Source organism: Oncorhynchus mykiss, chromosome 6 (assembly GCF_013265735.2).
Source record: "Oncorhynchus mykiss isolate Arlee chromosome 6, USDA_OmykA_1.1, whole genome shotgun sequence".
Taxonomy (NCBI): domain Eukaryota; kingdom Metazoa; phylum Chordata; class Actinopteri; order Salmoniformes; family Salmonidae; genus Oncorhynchus; species Oncorhynchus mykiss.
This window is the reverse complement of record NC_048570.1, coordinates 94,171,814-94,189,945: the sequence shown is the minus strand read 5'-3', so window position 1 is coordinate 94,189,945 and position 18,132 is coordinate 94,171,814. Positions and strand designations below refer to the sequence as shown.

General features: G+C 49.9%; 1 protein-coding gene across 2 annotated transcripts in view; it reads right to left on the bottom strand.

The window, feature by feature from the left end:
* Positions 1-18,132, bottom strand: part of LOC110517083 (tetraspanin-18-like) — a 61,070-nt gene that overhangs the window by 20,295 nt on the left and 22,643 nt on the right. The window lies entirely within an intron of this gene.

Sequence of the window (18,132 nt, the reverse complement as noted above, 5' to 3'; positions counted from 1 at the left end):
ATAGGCAGTGTGCTGTCTGTCTGACCTCGTCACTTAGATAGGCAGTGTGCTGTCTGTCTGACCTCATCACTTAGATAGGCAGTGTGCTGTCTGTCTGACCTCATCACTTAGATAGGCAGTGTGCTGTCTGTCTGACCTTAGATAGGCAGTGTGCTGTCTGCCTGACCTTAGATAGGCAGTGTGCTGTCTGTCATCACTTAGATAAGTAGTGTGCTGTCTCTCTGACCTTAGATAGGCAGTGTGCTGTCTGTCTGACCTTAGATAGGCAGCGTGCTGTCTCTCTGACCTTAGATAGGCAGTGTGCTGTCTGTCTGCCCTCCCTGTTCACACCAGCAATAAATGAAACCCGATTCTCCCTGGGTACATCCCATCCCTGTATAGTGCACTATGAGCCCTATGGGTACTACATAGGAAATAGGGTGCTATCTGCTACATACACCCCTATTGTTAGTCCCTTCAGTGGGAACTCAGCCAAGTGTATTTACTGCCTATCTGAACACTGTCTGACCTGTGTTGCTGGTCCTAGTCTATTTAACTAAATGGTGTGTGTGTGTGTGTGTGTGTGTGTGTGTGTGTGTGTGTGTGTGTGTGTGTGTGTGTGTGTGTGTGTGTGTGTGTGTGTGTGTGTGTGTGTTGGAGTCCAGTTCTGCTATGACTGGCCGGGGCAGAGTAGAGCACTCTGGGTAATTGATGTCCTTTAAAGGGGATTTTGGGTAATGAAGTGAAGTCTTTTTTTCATAAGTGTCTGGGGAATTTGGGTTTATAGACACACACACACAAAGAGAGAGAAACACACACACAGAGAAAGAAACACACACACACACACACACAGAGAAACACACACACACACACAGAGAGAAACACACACACACAAAGAGAGAGAGAAACACACACACACACACAAAGAGAGAGAGAAACACACACACACACACACATTGCACAGAACTCCAGTGTCCCACTCTGCAGCTGTGGTTCCTGTTTAAAATAGGACTAGGGGCAGCTGGACGATTTCACACTGCCAAATAGAAGATGGACAGAAATAATTCCCTTCACTATCTCCCCCTGTCTCTCTCCTCTACTCTCCTCTCCCTCTCCTCCTGTCCTTCTGTCCTCTCTGTCATCCTCTTATCTTTTCTCCTCTCCTCTCTCTCCTCCTCTCATTCCTCTCTCCTCCTTCTCCACTCCTATCTATTCTCCTCTCATTCATCTCTCATCCTCCTCTCTTCTCCCCCTCTCCTCTCATTCCTCTCTCCTCTTCCTCTCTTCTCCCCCTCTCCTCTCATTCCTCTCTCCTCCTCCTCTCTTCTCCTCCTCTCCTATCTATTCTCCTCTCATTCCTCTCTCCTCCTCCTCCTCCTCCTCAGAGAACAGCAGTTCCAGTATAATTCAATAGTCCTGCATCCTGTTGTTCCCTAAAGCAGTTTACAGCACAATACTGGCCCTCCCTCAGGTGTAGAGCTCAATAGACCCACGTTATAGAGTGTGTAGAGCTCAATAGACCCATGTTATAGAGTGTGTAGAGCTCAATAGACCCATGTTATAGAGTGTGTAGAGCTCAATAGACCCATGTTATAGAGTGTGTAGAGCTCAATAGACCCATGTTATAGAGTGTGTAGAGCTCAATAGACCCATGTTATAGAGTGTGTAGAGCTCAATAGACCCATGTTATAGAGTGTGTAGAGCTCAATAGACCCATGTTATAGAGTGTGTAGAGCTCAATAGACCCATGTTATAGAGTGTGTAGAGCTCAATAGACCCATGTTATAGAGTGCGTAGAGCTCAATAGACCCATGTTATAGAGTGCGTAGAGCTCAATAGACCCATGTTATAGAGTGTGTAGAGCTCAATAGACCCATGTTATAGAGTGTGTAGAGCTCAACAGACCCATGTTATAGAGTGTGTAGAGCTCAATAGACCCATGTTATAGAGTGTGTAGAGCTCAATAGACCCATGTTATAGAGTGTGTAGAGCTCAATCGACCCATGTTATGGAGTGTGTGGTTTGTGTGTGTGTGTGTGTGTGTGTGTGTGTGTGTGTGTGTGTGTGTGTGTGTGTGTGTGTGTGTGTGTGTGTGTGTGTGTGTGTGTGTGTGTGTGTGTGTGTGTGTTTCTGTCACTAGCCCTGATAGATTCTGCTGTGCTCACCAAGCCAGAGACTCCTTATTTATTTATTTATCTTTATTTAACTAGGCATGTCAGTTAAAGAACAAATTCATATCTGCTCAGAAACTAACTGAAACACACACCAAACCTCTTCAGAGTCTACAGGTACAGTGATCGGTAAGCTGCTCTGACAGCTGATGCTTAAAGTTAGAGAGGGAGATATGAGACTCCAGCTTCAGTGATTTTTGCAATTCGTTCCAGTCATTGGCAGCAGACAACTGGAAGGAAAGGCGGCCCAAGGAGGAGTTGGCTTTGGGGATGACCAGTGAAATATACCTGCTGGAGCGCATGCTACGGGTGGGTGCTGCTATGGTGACCAGTGAGCTGAGATAAGGCGGGACTTTACCTAGCATAAACTTATAGATGACCTGGAGCCAGTGGGTTTGGCGATGAATATGTAGCGAGGACCAGCCAACGAGAGCGTACAGGTCACAGAGGTGGGTAGTATATGGGGCTCTGGTGACTAAAAGGATGGCACTGTGATAGACTACATCCAGTTTGCTGAGTAGAGTGTTGGAGGCTATTTTGTAAATGACATCGCCAAGGATCAGTCAATGATTGGTAGGATAGTCCGTTTTATGAGGGTATGTTTGGCACCCTCCCGCCCGACTAGCCTCCCCCAGCCCCACCGCTAGCCACCTCCTAGCCTCCACCAGTCCCACCGCTAGCCACCTCAATAGGTGGGGCTGGGGGAGGCTAGGAGGGGCTGGGGGAGGCTAGGAGGTGGCTAGCGGTGGGGCTGGGGGAGGCTAGGAGGTGGCTAGCGGTGGGGCTGGGGGAGGCTAGGAGGTGGCTAGCGGTGGGGCTGGGGGAGGCTAGGAGGTGGCTAGCGGTGGGGCTGGGGGAGGCTAGGAGGTGTCTAGCGGTGGAGTTTGAGGAAGTGCAGCGTATACAGGAAGTGTTTTCTCACAGGACAGAGAACATTGGATTCAGATTTCCTTCATCAATCAGAACACGGCCTGGTGCAGTGGTTAAGGGCGCTATACTGCAGCGCCAGCTGTGCCACCAGAGACTCTGGGTTCGCGCCCAGGCTCTGTCGTAACCGCCCGCGACCGGGAGGTCCGTGGGGCGACGCACAATTGGCCTAGCGTCGTCCGGGTTAGGGAGGGCTTGGACGGTAGGGATATCCTTGTCTCATCGCGCACCAGCGACTCCTGTGGCGGGCTGAGCACAGTGCTCGCTAACCAAGGTTGCCAGGTGCACGGTGTTTCCTCCGACACATTGGTGCGGCTGGCTTCCCGGGTGCTGGATGCGCGCTGTGTTAAGAAGCAGTGCGGCTTGGTTGGGTTGTGTATCGGAGGACACATGACTTTCAACCTTCGTCTCTCCCGAGCCCGTACGGGAGTTGTAGCGATGAGACAAGATAGTAGCTACTAAAACAATTGGATACCACGAAGTTGGGGAGAAAAAGGGGTAAAATAAAAAAATATATAAAAAATATATTTAAAAAATCTATCAGAACACAGCTGCTTCTTCCTCCACCTCCTCCTTCACTTCTATCTCCTCCATTATCTGCACCTCCTCCTTCACTTCTATCTGCTCCACCTCCTCCTTCACTTCTATCTCCTCCACCTCCTCCTCCACTATCTCCTCCACCTCCTCCTGCTTCTTCCTACACCTCCTCCTTCACTTCTATCTCCTCCACCTCCTCCTTCACTTCTATCTCCTCCATTATCTGCACCTCCTCCTTCACTTCAATCTCCTCCATTATCTGCTCCACCTACCCCTGCTTCTCCTTTATCTGCACCTCCTCCTTCACTACTATCTCCTCCTTCACTTCTATCTCCTCCATTATCTGCTCCACCTACCCCTGCTTCTCCTTTATCTGCACCTCCTCCTTCACTTCTATCTCCTCCATTATCTGCTCCACCTCCCCCTGCTTCTCCTTTATCTGCACCTCCTCCTTCACTACTATCTCCTCCTTCACTTCTATCTCCTCCATTATCTGCTCCACCTCCCCCTGATTCTCCATTATCTGCACCTCCTCCTTCACTTCGATCTCCTCCATTATCTGCTCCACATCCTCCTCCTCCACCTCCTCCTGCTTCTCCATTATCTGCACCTCCTCCTTCACTAATATCTCCTCCTCCTCCATTATCTGCTCCACCTCCTCCTCCTCCACTATCTCCTCCACCTCCTCCTGCTTCTCCATTATCTGCACCTCCACCTCCTCCTTCACTACTATCTCCTCCACCTCCATTATCTGCTCCACCTCCTCCTCCTCCACCTCCTCCTTCACTACTATCTCCTCCACCTCCATTATCTGCTCCACCTCCTCCTCCTCCTCCTCCTCCACCTCCTCCTTCACTACTATCTCCTCCACCTCCTCCTCCTCCATTATCTGCTCCACCTCCTCCTCCTCCTCCACCTCCTCCTCCTCCTCCACTATCTTTAGTCTGATGAAAGGATCCTCTCTCTCTCTCTCTCTCTCTCAGTCCTTGAGAGCAGTATGATAATAACAAGACGGTTAAACAATAGTCAAAGTGTGCTACGCCAGACTAGGAGAAGAATGCAACGGAAATACTGGAACTCCTCAAGAGTTTATTTGGGTTATAGTTTAAGGTTTGGTTTATATAGTGTCAAGCGTGGCATATTTTTGGCCACCGACTGATAAGATCCAGATCAGAGTTTTATTTGAGAGGTTTTTACGTTCCCTCACGTTAACGGTGTACTGTTCACTGCCTACATAGTGCATCAAAGCCCCTGCACCCTATTCCCTATAAAGAGCGGTGCCTGGAGGGGTCAAAAGTAGTGCACTTTATAGAAAACAGGGAGCCATTTGTGACTCTGGTTCAGCTCCAGTGTCAGAGAGGGGAAGGGGTTTTCCTGAGGTAAACTCTGTACTGTTTGTGTCAGAGAGGGGAAGGGGTTTTCCTGAGGTAAACTCTGTACTGCTGTCTGTGTCAGAGAGGAGACAGGGTTTTCCTGAGGTAAACTCTGTACTGTCTGTGTCAGAGAGGGGAATGGGTTTTCCTGAGGTAAACTCTGTACTGTCTGTGTCAGAGAGGGGAAGGGGTTTTCCTGAGGTAAACTCTGTACTGTCTGTGTCAGAGAGGGAAAGGGGTTTTCCTGAGGTAAACTCTGTACTGCTGTCTGTGTCAGAGAGGAGACAGGGTTTTCCTGAGGTAAACTCTGTACTGTCTGTGTCAGAGAGGGGAAGGGGTTTTCCCGAGGTAAACTCTGTACTGTCTGTGTCAGAGAGGGGAAGGGGTTTTCCTGAGGTAAACTCTGTACTGTCTGTGTCAGAGAGGGGAAGGGGTTTTCCTGAGGTAAACTCTGTACTGTCTGTGTCAGAGAGGAGACGGGGTTTTCCTGAGATAAACTTTGTACTGTCTGTGTCAGAGAGGGGAAGGGGTTTTCCTGAGGTAAACTCTGTACTGTCTGTGTCAGAGAGGGGAAGGGGTTTTCCTGAGGTAAACTCTGTACTGTCTCTGTCAGAGAGGAGACGGGGTTTTCCTGAGGTAAACTCTGTACTGCTGTCTGTGTCAGAGAGGGGAAGGGGTTTTCCTGAGGTAAACTCTGTACTGCTGTCTGTGTCAGAGAAGGGAATGGGTTTTCCTGAGGTAAACTCTGTACTGCTGTCTGTGTCAGAGAGGGGAAGGGGTTTTCCTGAGGTAAACTCTGTACTGTCTGTGTCAGAGAGGGGAAGGGGGTTTCCTGAGGTAAACTCTGTACTGTCTGTGTCAGAGAGGAGACGGGGTTTTCCTGAGGTAAACTCTGTACTGCTGTCTGTGTCAGAGAGGGGAAGGGGTTTTCCTGAGGTAAACTCTGTACTGCTGTCTGTGTCAGAGAGGGGAAGGGTTTTTCCTGAGGTAAACTCTGCACTGTCTGTGTCAGAGAGGAGAATAGGTTTTCCTGAGGTAAACTCTGTACTGCTGTCTGTGTCAGAGAGGGGAAGGGGTTTTCCTGAGGGAAACTCTGTACTGTCTGTGTCAGAGAGAAGGGGTTTTCCTGAGGTAAACTCTGTACTGTGTGTCTCCGTACTGTCTGTGTCTCTGTCTACCTCTAGTAGCTTTATGACTCTGGGCCGACATCACAGAGACACAGTTCAGGCCCCGGCAGATCTCTCTCTTCATTCTCTTTATCTCACCATCTTTATTCCGTTAATTCTCAGTGTAAAAATATCTTCTTTAAAAAACCTCTGTGGGGAGTGAAAACGGGGGACAGCAGAGTTTCCTCATGACACAAACCAAACCGAAAGTCAAATGTTTAAGATGTACTGTACATACTGTGTGTATGCCTGTTGTTTTTCAGAGTCATTCTGTCAACCTGAGGAATTTTATTTTATAACCTTGTTTTAACTTGGCAAGTCAATTAAGAACAAATTCTTATTTTTTTGATGACAGCCTAGGAACAGTGGGATAACTGCCTTGTTCAGGGGCAGAATGAGAACTTTTCAGCTCTGGGATTTGATCTTATGACCTTGCGGTTACAAGTCCAACGCTCTAACCACTTGGCTACCTGCCACCCCAATAGAGTAGGCTATTCTAAAACAGACACAACCACTTAACTGTCCTCCTCACAAACCACACGTCTTTATGGCAACCCCATCTGCAGTAACTTAGAAATTAACGTACACAAACAAAACCATTTCAATCTGGTGGTTTTGAGAGAAGAGAGATGAAGAGGAGATATATGAATGAATGAAAGAATGAATGAACGAAAGGACAAATCAATTTATAAAACAGATAAAGAGTTTAGAAATTCTCTGCAGGTCACCTGAGACTCATTGTCTGCCAGTCCCCTTGATACCCCACCACCAGGTCAGCCAGTCCCCTTGATACCCCACCACCAGGTCAGCCAGTCCCCATGATACCCCACCACCAGGTCAGCCAGTCCCCATGATACCCCACCACCAGCCCTGCCAGTCCCCTTGATAACCCCACCACTAGCCCTGCCAGTCCCCTTGATACCCCACCACCAGGTCAGCCAGTCCCCATGATACCCCACCACCAGGTCAGCCAGTCCCCTTGATACCCCACCACCAGGTCAGCCAGTCCCCTTGATACCCCACCACCAGGTCAGCCAGTCCCCTTGATACCCCACCACCAGCCCTGCCAGTCCCCTTGATACCCCACTACCAGGTCAGCCAGTCCCCTTGATACCCCACCACCAGGTCAGCCAGTCCCCATGATACCCCACCACCAGCCCAGCCAGTCCCCATGATACCCCACCACCAGGTCAGCCAGTCCCCTTGATACCCCACCACCAGGTCAGCCAGTCCCCATGATACCCCACCACCAGGTCAGCCAGTCCCCTTGATACCCCACCACCAGCCCAGCCAGTCCCCATGATACCCCACCACCAGGTCTAACAGTCCCCATGATACCCCACCACCAGGTCTAACAGTCCCCATGATATCCCACCACCAGGTCAGCCAGTCCCCTTGATACCCCACCACCAGCCCAGCCAGTCCCCATGATACCCCACCACCAGCCCTGCCAGTCCCCTTGATACCCCAGCACCAGGTCAGCCAGTCCCCTTGATACCCCACCACCAGGTCAGCCAGTCCCCATGATACCCCACCACCAGGTCAGCCAGTCCCCATGATACCCCACCACCAGGTCAGCCAGTCCCCTTGATACCCCACCACCAGGTCAGCCAGTCCCCATGATACCCCACCACCAGGTCAGCCAGTCCCCATGATACCCCACCACCAGGTCAGCCAGGCCCCATGATACCCCACCACCAGGTCTGCCAGTCCCCATGATACCCCACCACCAGGTCTGATACCCCACCACCAGGTCTGATACCTGACCACCAGGTCTGCCAGTCCCCATGATACCCCACCACCAGCCCTGCCAGTCCCCTTGATACCCCACCACCAGGTCAGCCAGTCCCCTTGATACCCCACCACCAGGTCAGCCAGTCCCCATGATACCCCACCACCAGGTCTGCCAGTCCCCATGATACCCCACCACCAGGTCTGATACCCCACCACCAGGTCTGATACCCCACCACCAGCCCTGCCAGTCCCCTTGATACCCCACCACCAGGTCAGCCAGTCCCCTTGATACCCCACCACCAGGTCTGCCAGTCCCCATGATACCCCACAACCAGGTCTGCCAGTCCCCATGATACCCCACCACCAGCCCTGCCAGTCCCCTTGATACCCCACCACCAGGTCAGCCAGTCCCCATGATACCCCACCACCAGCCCAGCCAGTCCCCATGATACCCCACCACCAGGTCAGCCAGTCCCCTTGATACCCCACCACCAGCCCAGCCAGTCCCCATGATACCCCACCACCAGGTCTAAAAGTCCCCATGATACCCCACCACCAGGTCAGCCAGTCCCCATGATAACCCACCACCAGGTCTGCCAGTCCCCATGATACCCCACTACCAGCCCTGCCAGTCCCCATGATACCCCACCACCAGGTCAGCCAGTCCCCATGATACCCCACCACCAGGTCAGCCAGTCCCCATGATACCAGGTCAGCCAGTCCCCATGATACCCCACCACCACGTCAGCCAGTCCCCATGATACCCCACCAACACGTCAGCCAGTCCCCATGATACCCCACCACCAGGTCAGCCAGTCCCCTTGATACCCCAACACCACGTCACCCAGTCCCCATGATACCCCACCAACACGTCAGCCAGTCCCCATGATACCCCACCACCAGGTCAGCCAGTCCCCATGATACCCCACCACCAGGTCAGCTAGTACCCATGATACCCCACCACCAGCCCTGCCAGTCCCCTTGATACCCCACCACCAGGTCTGCCAGTCCCCATGATACCCCACCACCAGGTCTGCCAGTCCCCTTGATACCCCACCACCAGCCCTGCCAGTCCCCTTGATACCCCACCACCAGCCCTGCCAGTCCCATGATACCCCAGCACCAGCCCTGCCAGTCCCATGATACCCCAGCACCAGGTCAGCCAGTCCCCATGATACCCCACCACCAGGTCTGATACCCCACCACCAGGTCAGCCAGTCCCCTTGATACCCCACCACCAGGTCTGCCAGTCCCTTGATACCCCACCACCAGGTCTAACAGTCCCCTTGATACCCCAGCACCAGGTCTGCCAGTCCCTTGATACCCCACCACCAGGTCTAACAGTCCCCTTGATACCCCACCACCAGGTCTGATACCCCACCACCAGGTCAGCCAGTCCCCTTGATACCCCACCACCAGCCAAATCAAATCAAATCAAATTTTATTTGTCACATACACATGGTTAGCAGATGTTAATGCGAGTGTAGCGAAATGCTTGTGCTTCTAGTTCCGACAATGCAGTAATAACCAACGAGTAATCTAACTAACAATTCTAAAACTACTGTCTTATACACACAAGTGTAAAGGGATAAAGAATATCTGTAGAAGTTTGCGAGTGCTTTTGGTGACAAGCCGAATTTCTTCAGCCTCCTGAGGTTGAAGAGGCGCTGCTGCGCCTTCTTCACGATGCTGTCTGTGTGAGTGGACCAATTCAGTTTGTCTGTGATGTGTACGCCGAGGAACTTAAAACTTGCTACCCTCTCCACTACTGTTCCATCGATGTGGATAGGGGGGTGTTCCCTCTGCTGTTTCCTGAAGTCCACAATCATCTCCTTAGTTATACCCCACCACCAGGTCAGCCAGTCCCATGATACCCCAGCACCAGGTCAGCCAGTCCCCTTGATACCCCACCACCAGGTCTGATATCCCACCACCAGGTCAGCCAGTCCCCTTGATACCCCACCACCAGGTCTGATATCCCACCACCAGGTCAGCCAGTCCCCTTGATACCCCACCACCAGCCCTGCCAGTCCCCTTGATACCCCACCACCAGCCGTGCCAGTCCCCTTGATATCCCACCACCAGCCCTGCCAGTCCCCATGATACCCCACCACCAGCCCTGCCAGTCCCCTTGATACCCCACCACCAGGTCAGCCAGTCCCCATGATACCCCACCACCAGCCCTGCCAGTCCCCATGATACCCCACCACCAGGTCTGAGATTTATACCAATCAAATGGAGAGAAGAGAGGGAAGGGAGGAGTAGACAGAGGAGAGCTAAGTGTTTCAGTTCTGCTCTCTGATGAGATGGCTCCACAGCTGACTGTTTCAGCTCTGCTCTCTGATGAGATGGCTCCTCAGCTGACTGTTTCAGCTCTGCTCTCTGATGAGATGGCTCCTCAGCTGACTGTTTCAGCTCTGCTCTCTGATGAGATGGCTCCTCAGCTGACTGTTTCAGCTCTGCTCTCTGATGAGATGGCTCCTCAGCTGACTGTTTCAGCTCTGCTCTCTGATGAAATGGCTCCTCAGCTGACTGTTTCAGCTCTGCTCTCTGATGAGATGGCTCCTCAGCTGACTGTTTCAGCTCTGCTCTCTGATGAGATGGCTCCTCAGCTGACTGTTTCAGCTCTGCTCTCTGATGAAATGGCTCCTCAGCTGACTGTTTCAGCTCTGCTCTCTGATGAGATGGCTCCTCAGCTGACTGTTTCAGCTCTGCTCTCTGATGAGATGGCTCCACAGCTGACTGTTTCAGCTCTGCTCTCTGATGAGATGGCTCCTCAGCTGACTGTTTCAGCTCTGCTCTCTGATGAGATGGCTCCACAGCTGACTGTTTCAGCTCTGCTCTCTGATGAGATGGCTCCTCAGCTGACTGTTTCAGCTCTGCTCTCTGATAAGATGGCTCCTCAGCTGATTGTTTCAGCTCTGATGAGATGGCTCCTCAGCTGACTGTTTCAGCTCTGCTCTCTGATGAGATGGCTCCTCAGCTGACTGTTTCAGCTCTGCTCTCTGATGAGATGGCTCCACAGCTGACTGTTTTCAGCTCTGCTCTCTGATGAGATGGCTCCACAGCTGACTGTTTCAGCTCTGCTCTCTGATGAGATGGCTCCTCAGCTGACTGTTTCAGCTCTGCTCTCTGATGAGATGGCTCCTCAGCTGACTGTTTCAGCTCTGCTCTCTGATGAGATGGCTCCACAGCTGACTGTTTCAGCTCTGCTCTCTGATGAGATGGCTCCTCAGCTGACTGTTTCAGCTCTGCTCTCTGATAAGATGGCTCCTCAGCTGATTGTTTCAGCTCTGATGAGATGGCTCCTCAGCTGACTGTTTCAGCTCTGCTCTCTGATGAGATGGCTCCTCAGCTGACTGTTTCAGCTCTGCTCTCTGATGAGATGGCTCCACAGCTGACTGTTTTCAGCTCTGCTCTCTGATGAGATGGCTCCACAGCTGACTGTTTCAGCTCTGCTCTCTGATGAGATGGCTCCTCAGCTGACTGTTTCAGCTCTGCTCTCTGATGAGATGGCTCCACAGCTGACTGTTTTCAGCTCTGCTCTCTGATGAGATGGCTCCACAGCTGACTGTTTCAGCTCTGCTCTCTGATGAGATGGCTCCTCAGCTGACTGTTTCAGCTCTGCTCTCTGATGAGATGGCTCCTCAGCTGACTGTTTCAGCTCTGCTTGGTGAATCCTTGCCTTAATCTGCTTGGTGTCTATCGTCTGAATCCAAACTTTAGATCCACGCAGACGGACCTTGAATTGAATCCTTGCCTTAATCTTAATCACACGGTCCTTGAGTGGACATAGAAATCTCCAACTCGAAAGTACTACTACTAAATTAGAATATGAAATTAGGACTTGAGTCCAAAAGTAAAGTGATGAAGTAAACCACTAACTGTGCACTTTTAACTAATTTACTTAATAAAACTACTAAAATTAATGTACACTACATTTCTTAATAATATAAATACTGTACACTACTTTACTCATGTACACTACTTTACATAATAAATACTTTACACTACTTTACTTAATAATATAATGTACACAACTTTACTTAATAATATATCTACTTTACATACTATATGTAATAGACGCTATTTTACTTAATCATGCATCTACTTTACACAACTTTTACTTAATAATGTATGTTTACCCCATAGTTGAAGCAGAAACATGTCACAAACTTAAGATCCAAAGTGTGAAACATGCCATGACTGTGTCCCATATGACACCCTATTCCCAGTGCACCCTATGGGCCCTGGTCAGAAGAAGTAATGGTACCCTATGGGCCCTGGTCAGAAGAAGTAATTGCACCCTATTCCCAGTGCACCCTATGGGCCCTGGTTAGAAGAAGTAATGGCACCCTATGGGCCCTGGTCAGAAGAAGTAATGGTACCCTATGGGCCCTGGTCAGAAGAAGTAATGGCACCCTATGGGCCCTGGTCAGAAGAAGTAATGGCACCCTATTCCCAGTGCACCCTATGGGCCCTGGTCAGAAGAAGTAATGGCACCCTATTCCCAGTGCATCCCTATGGGCCCTGGTCAGAAGAAGTAATGGCACCCTATTCCCAGTGCACCCTATGGGCCCTGGTCAGAAGAAGTAATGGCACCCTATGGGCCCTGGTCAGAAGAAGTAATGGCACCCTATGGGCCCTGGTCAGAAGAAGTAATGGCACCCTATTCCCAGTGCACCCTATGGGCCCTGGTCAGAAGAAGTAATGACACCCTATGGGCCCTGGTCAGAAGAAGTAATGGCACCCTATTACCAGTGCACCCTATGGGCCCTGGGCAGAAGAAGTAATGGCACCCTATTCCCAGTGCACCCTATGGGCCCTGGTCAGAAGAAGTAATGGCACCCTATTCCCAATGCACCCTATGGGGCCCTGGTCAGAAGAAGTAATGGCACCCTATTACCAGTGCACCCTATGGGCCCTGGTCAGAAGAAGTAATGGCACCCTATGGGCCCTGGTCAGAAGAAGTAATGGTACCCTATGGGCCCTGGTCAGAAGAAGTAATGGCACCCTATGGGCCCTGGTCAGAAGAAGTAATGGTACCCTATTCCCAGTGCACCCTATGGGCCCTGGTCAGAAGAAGTAATGGCACCCTATTCCCAGTGCACCCTATGGGCCCTGGTCAGAAGAAGTAATGGCACCCTATGGGCCCTGGTCAGAAGAAGTAATGGCACCCTATGGGCCCTGGTCAGAAGAAGTAATGGCACCCTATGGGCCCTGGTCAGAAGAAGTAATGGTACCCTATGGGCCCTGGTCAGAAGAAGTAATGGCACCCTATGGGCCCTGGTCAGACGAAGTAATGGTACCCTATGGGTAATGGTCAGAAGAAGTAATGGCACCCTATGGGTCCTGGTCAGAAGAAGTAATGGCACCCTATGGGCCCTGGTCAGAAGAAATAATGGCACCCTATGGGCCCTGGTCAGAAGAAGTAATGGTACCCTATGGGCCCTGGTCAGAAGAAGTAATGGCACCCTATGGGTCCTGGTCAGAAGAAGTAATGGCACCCTATTCCCAGTGCACCCTATGGGCCCTGGTCAGAAGAAGTAATGGCACCCTATTACCAGTGCACCCTATGGGCCCTGGTCAGAAGAAGTAATGGTACCCTATGGGCCCTGGTCAGAAGAAGTAATGGCACCCTATGGGCCCTGGTCAGAAGAAGTAATGGCACCCTATGGGCCCTGGTCAGAAGAAGTAATGGTACCCTATGGGTCCTGGTCAGAAGAAGTAATGGCACCCTATTCCCAGTGCACCCTATGGGCCCTGGTCAGAAGAATTAATGGCACCCTATTACCAGTGCACCCTATGGGCCCTGGTCAGAAGAAGTAATGACACCCTATGGGCCCTGGTCAGAATAAGTAATGGCACCCTATGGGCCCTGGTCAGAAGAAGTAATGGCACCCTATGGGCCCTGGTCAGAAGAAGTAATGGAACCCTATGGGTCCTGGTCAGAAGAAGTAATGGCACCCTATTCCCAGTGCACCCTATGGGCCCTGGTCAGAAGAAGTAATGACACCCTATGGGCCCTGGTCAGAAGAAGTAATGACACCCTATGGGCCCTGGTCAGAAGAAGTAATGGCACCCTATGGGCCCTGGTCAGAAGAAGTAATGGCACCCTATTCCCAGTGCACAAGGACAGACAACCAGAGTCTGAAGGACTGTCATTCCAGAACCAGACAGTTGTTAACCAGAGTCTGAAGGAAGGCTATAGTTCCTAAGGGAGAATCAACTCGTTAGACTAGCAGAATGGGGTGATGAGCAGACATATCTACCCACTCTGATGTGTATTGATCTAGACAATGTAGTCAATCAGAGAGAGAGAGAGAGAGAGAGAGAGAGAGAGAGAGAGAGAGAGAGAGAGAGAGAGAGAGAGAGAGAGAGAAGTAGATAGGGGACAGACAGACAGGCAGACAGATAGGGGGATAGACACAAAAGACAGACAGACAAGGGGAGAGACAGACAGACAGGGGGAGAGACAGGGGGAGAGACAGACAGACAGGGGGAGAGACAGGGGGAGAGACAGACAGACAGGGGGACAGACAGACAGACAGGGGGACAGACGGGGGACAGACAGACAGACAGACAGATGGAGAGGGGGAGAGGGAGAGACAGCAACATGATAGTGATCTATACGATATATGACTGGATCAATGAGAATGTAGAATTGATCTTCTCTATAAAGCAGGAAGGAATATTTCTCGAGTCCTGTAGGAATGGGGTGAGAAATTGAAATCCATGGGCGAATCGATCAATGTTTATTATTTTCATTTGATGAGGAGGAATGGTACTGGTATAGCGATAGCGATAGTGGTAGGTGGTGATTGGATATGGTGATGGTATATGGATTCTATATAAGTTATAGTTGTAGGTGTTGATTGGATATCGTGATGGTATATGGATTCTATATAAGCTATAAGATGGTGCTGGAGAACAAGGCTGACGTTTTACGTTTTTCCTAAACAATTGTTTGTTTCTTTGCTTTGTTTGTAATTTATTTGTTAATTTTATTTATTTATTCATTTATTTTATTTATTTATTTTGTACATAATGTTGCTGCTACCGTCTCTTATGACCGAAAATAACTTCTGGGCATCAAAACTGCTGTTACTCACCACGAACTGGCAGAATTCATTTTTTTATCCTTTAATGAGTCCGACGAGCCCGACGTGAACGATATATACTGCTACCCCGGGAACAGGCCCAGATCCCCGTGATTTACGTGAAGAGGAGGAGGAGGCAGAGAAAAAGGGGCCAGAGGGCGAGCTGCCTTCTGAGAATTCGTAGGCTTTCTTTCATTCTGCTAGAAAACGTGAAATCTTTGGAGAATAAAATCGATGACCTAAGCGGAAGATTAAACTGCCAACGGGACATTCAAAACTGTAATATCTTATGCTTCATGGAGTCGTGGCTGAACGACGACATTATCAACATACTAGACATTATCAACATACATACTAACATACTAACACAGATGGCTGGCTATACCCTGTATCGGCAGGATAGAACAGCGGCGTCTGGTTAGACAAGGGGCGGTGGACTATGTCGTTCTGTAAATAACAGCTGGTGCACGATATCTAAGGAAGTCCTGAGGTTTTGCTCACCTGAGATAGAGTGTCTCATGATAAGCTGTAAACCACACTATCTACCAAGAGAGTTTTCATCTGTATTTTTCGTAGCTGTTTACATTCCACCACAGACTGAGGCTGGCACTAGGACCGCACTGAATGAGCTGTATTCCACAATAGGCAAACAGGAAAACACTCATCCAGAGGAGGCGCTCCTAGTAGCCGGGGACTTTAATGCAGGGAAACTTAAATCCGTCTTACCAAATTTCTATCAACATGTTAAATGTGCAACCAGAGGGAAAAAAAATCTGGACCACCTTTACTCCACACAGAGAGATGCATACAAAGCTCTCCCTCGCCCTCCATTTGGTAAATCTGACCATTATTCTATCCTCCTGATTCCTGCTTACAAGCAAAAATGAAAGCAGGAAGCACCAGTGACTAGATAAATAAAAAAGTGGTCAGATGAAGCAGATGCTAAGCTACAGGACTGTTTTACTAGCACAGACTGGAATATGTTCTGGGATTCCTCCGATGGCATTGAGGAGGACACCACATCAGTCATTGGCCAGACGGATTACCAGGACGTGTACTGCGAACATGCGCTGACCAACTGGCAAATGTCTTCACTGACATTTTCAACTTGTCCCTGACTGAGTCTGTAATACCAACATGTTTTAAGTAGACCACCATAGTCCCTGTGCCCAAGAACAGTAAGGTAACCTGCCTAAATGACTACCGACCCGTAGCACTCATGTCTGTAGCCATGAAGTGCTTTGAAAGGCTGGTCATGGCTCACATCAACACCATTATCACAGAAACCCTAGACCCACTCCAATTTGCATACCGCCCCAACAGGTCCACAGATGATGCAATCTCTATTGCACTCCACGCTTCCAACCTGGGCAAAAGGAACACCTGTATGAGAATGCTATTCGTTGACTACAGCTCAATGTTCATCACCATAGTGCCCTCAAAGCTCATCAATGAGCTAAGGACCCTGGGACTAAACACCTCCCTCTGCAACTGGATCCTGGACTTCCTGACGGGCCGCCCCCAGGTGGTAAGGGTAGGTAACAACACATCCGCCACGCTGATCATCAACACGCGGGACCCTCGGGTGTGTGTTCAGTCCCGTCCTGTACTCCCTGTTCACTCATGACTACACGGCCAGGCACGACTCCAACACCATCATTAAGTTTGCCGATGACACAACAGTGCGTAGGCCTGATCACCAACGACGACGAGACAGCCTATGGGAGGAGGTCAGAGACCTGGCCGTGTGGTGTTAGGATAACAACGTCTCCCTCAGAGTGATCAAGACAAAGAAGATGATTGTGGACTACAGGAAAAAGAGGACCGAACATGCCCCCATTCTCATCGACGGGACTGTAGTGGAACAGGTTGAGAGCTTCAAGTTCCTTGGTGTCCTCTTCACCAACAAACTATCATGGTCTAAACACACCAAGACAGTCGTCTCCACATTGACTCTGTACCGGTACCCCCTGTATATAGCCTCCACATTGACTCTGTACTGGTACCCCCTGTATATAGCCTCCACATTGACTCTGTACCGGTACCCCCTGTATATAGTCTCCACATTAACTGTACCGGTACCCCCTGTATATAGCCTCCACATTGACTCTGTACTGGTAACACCTGTATATAGTCTCCACATTGGCTCTGTACCGGTACCCCCTGTATATAGTCTCCACATTGACTCTGTACTGGTAACACCTGTATATAGTCTCCACATTGGCTCTGTACCGGTACCCCCTGTATATAGCCTCCACATTGACTCTGTACCGTAATACCCTGTATATAGCCTCCACATTGGCTCTGTACCGGTACCCCCTGTATATAGTCTCCACATTGACTCTGTACTGGTACCACCTGTATATAGTCTCCACATTGGCTCTGTACCGTAATACCCTGTATATAGCCTCCACATTGACTCTGTACCGGTACCCCCTGTATATAGCCTCCACATTGACTCTGTACTGGTACCCCCTGTATATAGCCTCCACATTGACTCTGTACCGGTACCCCCTGTATATAGCCTCCACATTGACTCTGTACTGGTACCCCCTGTATATAGCCTCCACATTGACTCTGTACCGGTACCACCTGTATATAGCCTCCACATTGACTCTGTACTGGTACCCCCTGTATATAGCCTCCACATTAACTGTACCGGTACCTCCTGTATATAGCCTCCACATTGACTCTGTACCGGTACCTCCTGTATATAGCCTCCACATTGACTCTGTACCGGTACCCCCTGTATATAGCCACCACATTGACTCTTTTCAATCAATCATTTCACTGTGAGGTCTACTACACCTGTTGTATTCAGCATTTCACTGTGAGGTCTACTACACCTGTTGTTTTCAGCATTTCACTGTGAGGTCTACTACACCTGTTGTATTCAGCATTTCACTGTAAGGTCTACTACACCTGTTGTAATTCAGCATTTCACTGTGAGGTCTACTACACCTGTTGTATTCATCATTTCACTGTAAGGTCTACTACACCTGTTGTATTCATCATTTCACTGTAAGGTCTACTACACCTGTTGTATTCAGCATTTCACTGTAAGGTCTACTACACCTGTTGTATTCATCATTTCACTGTAAGGTCTACTACACCTGTTGTATTCAGCATTTCACTGTAAGGTCTA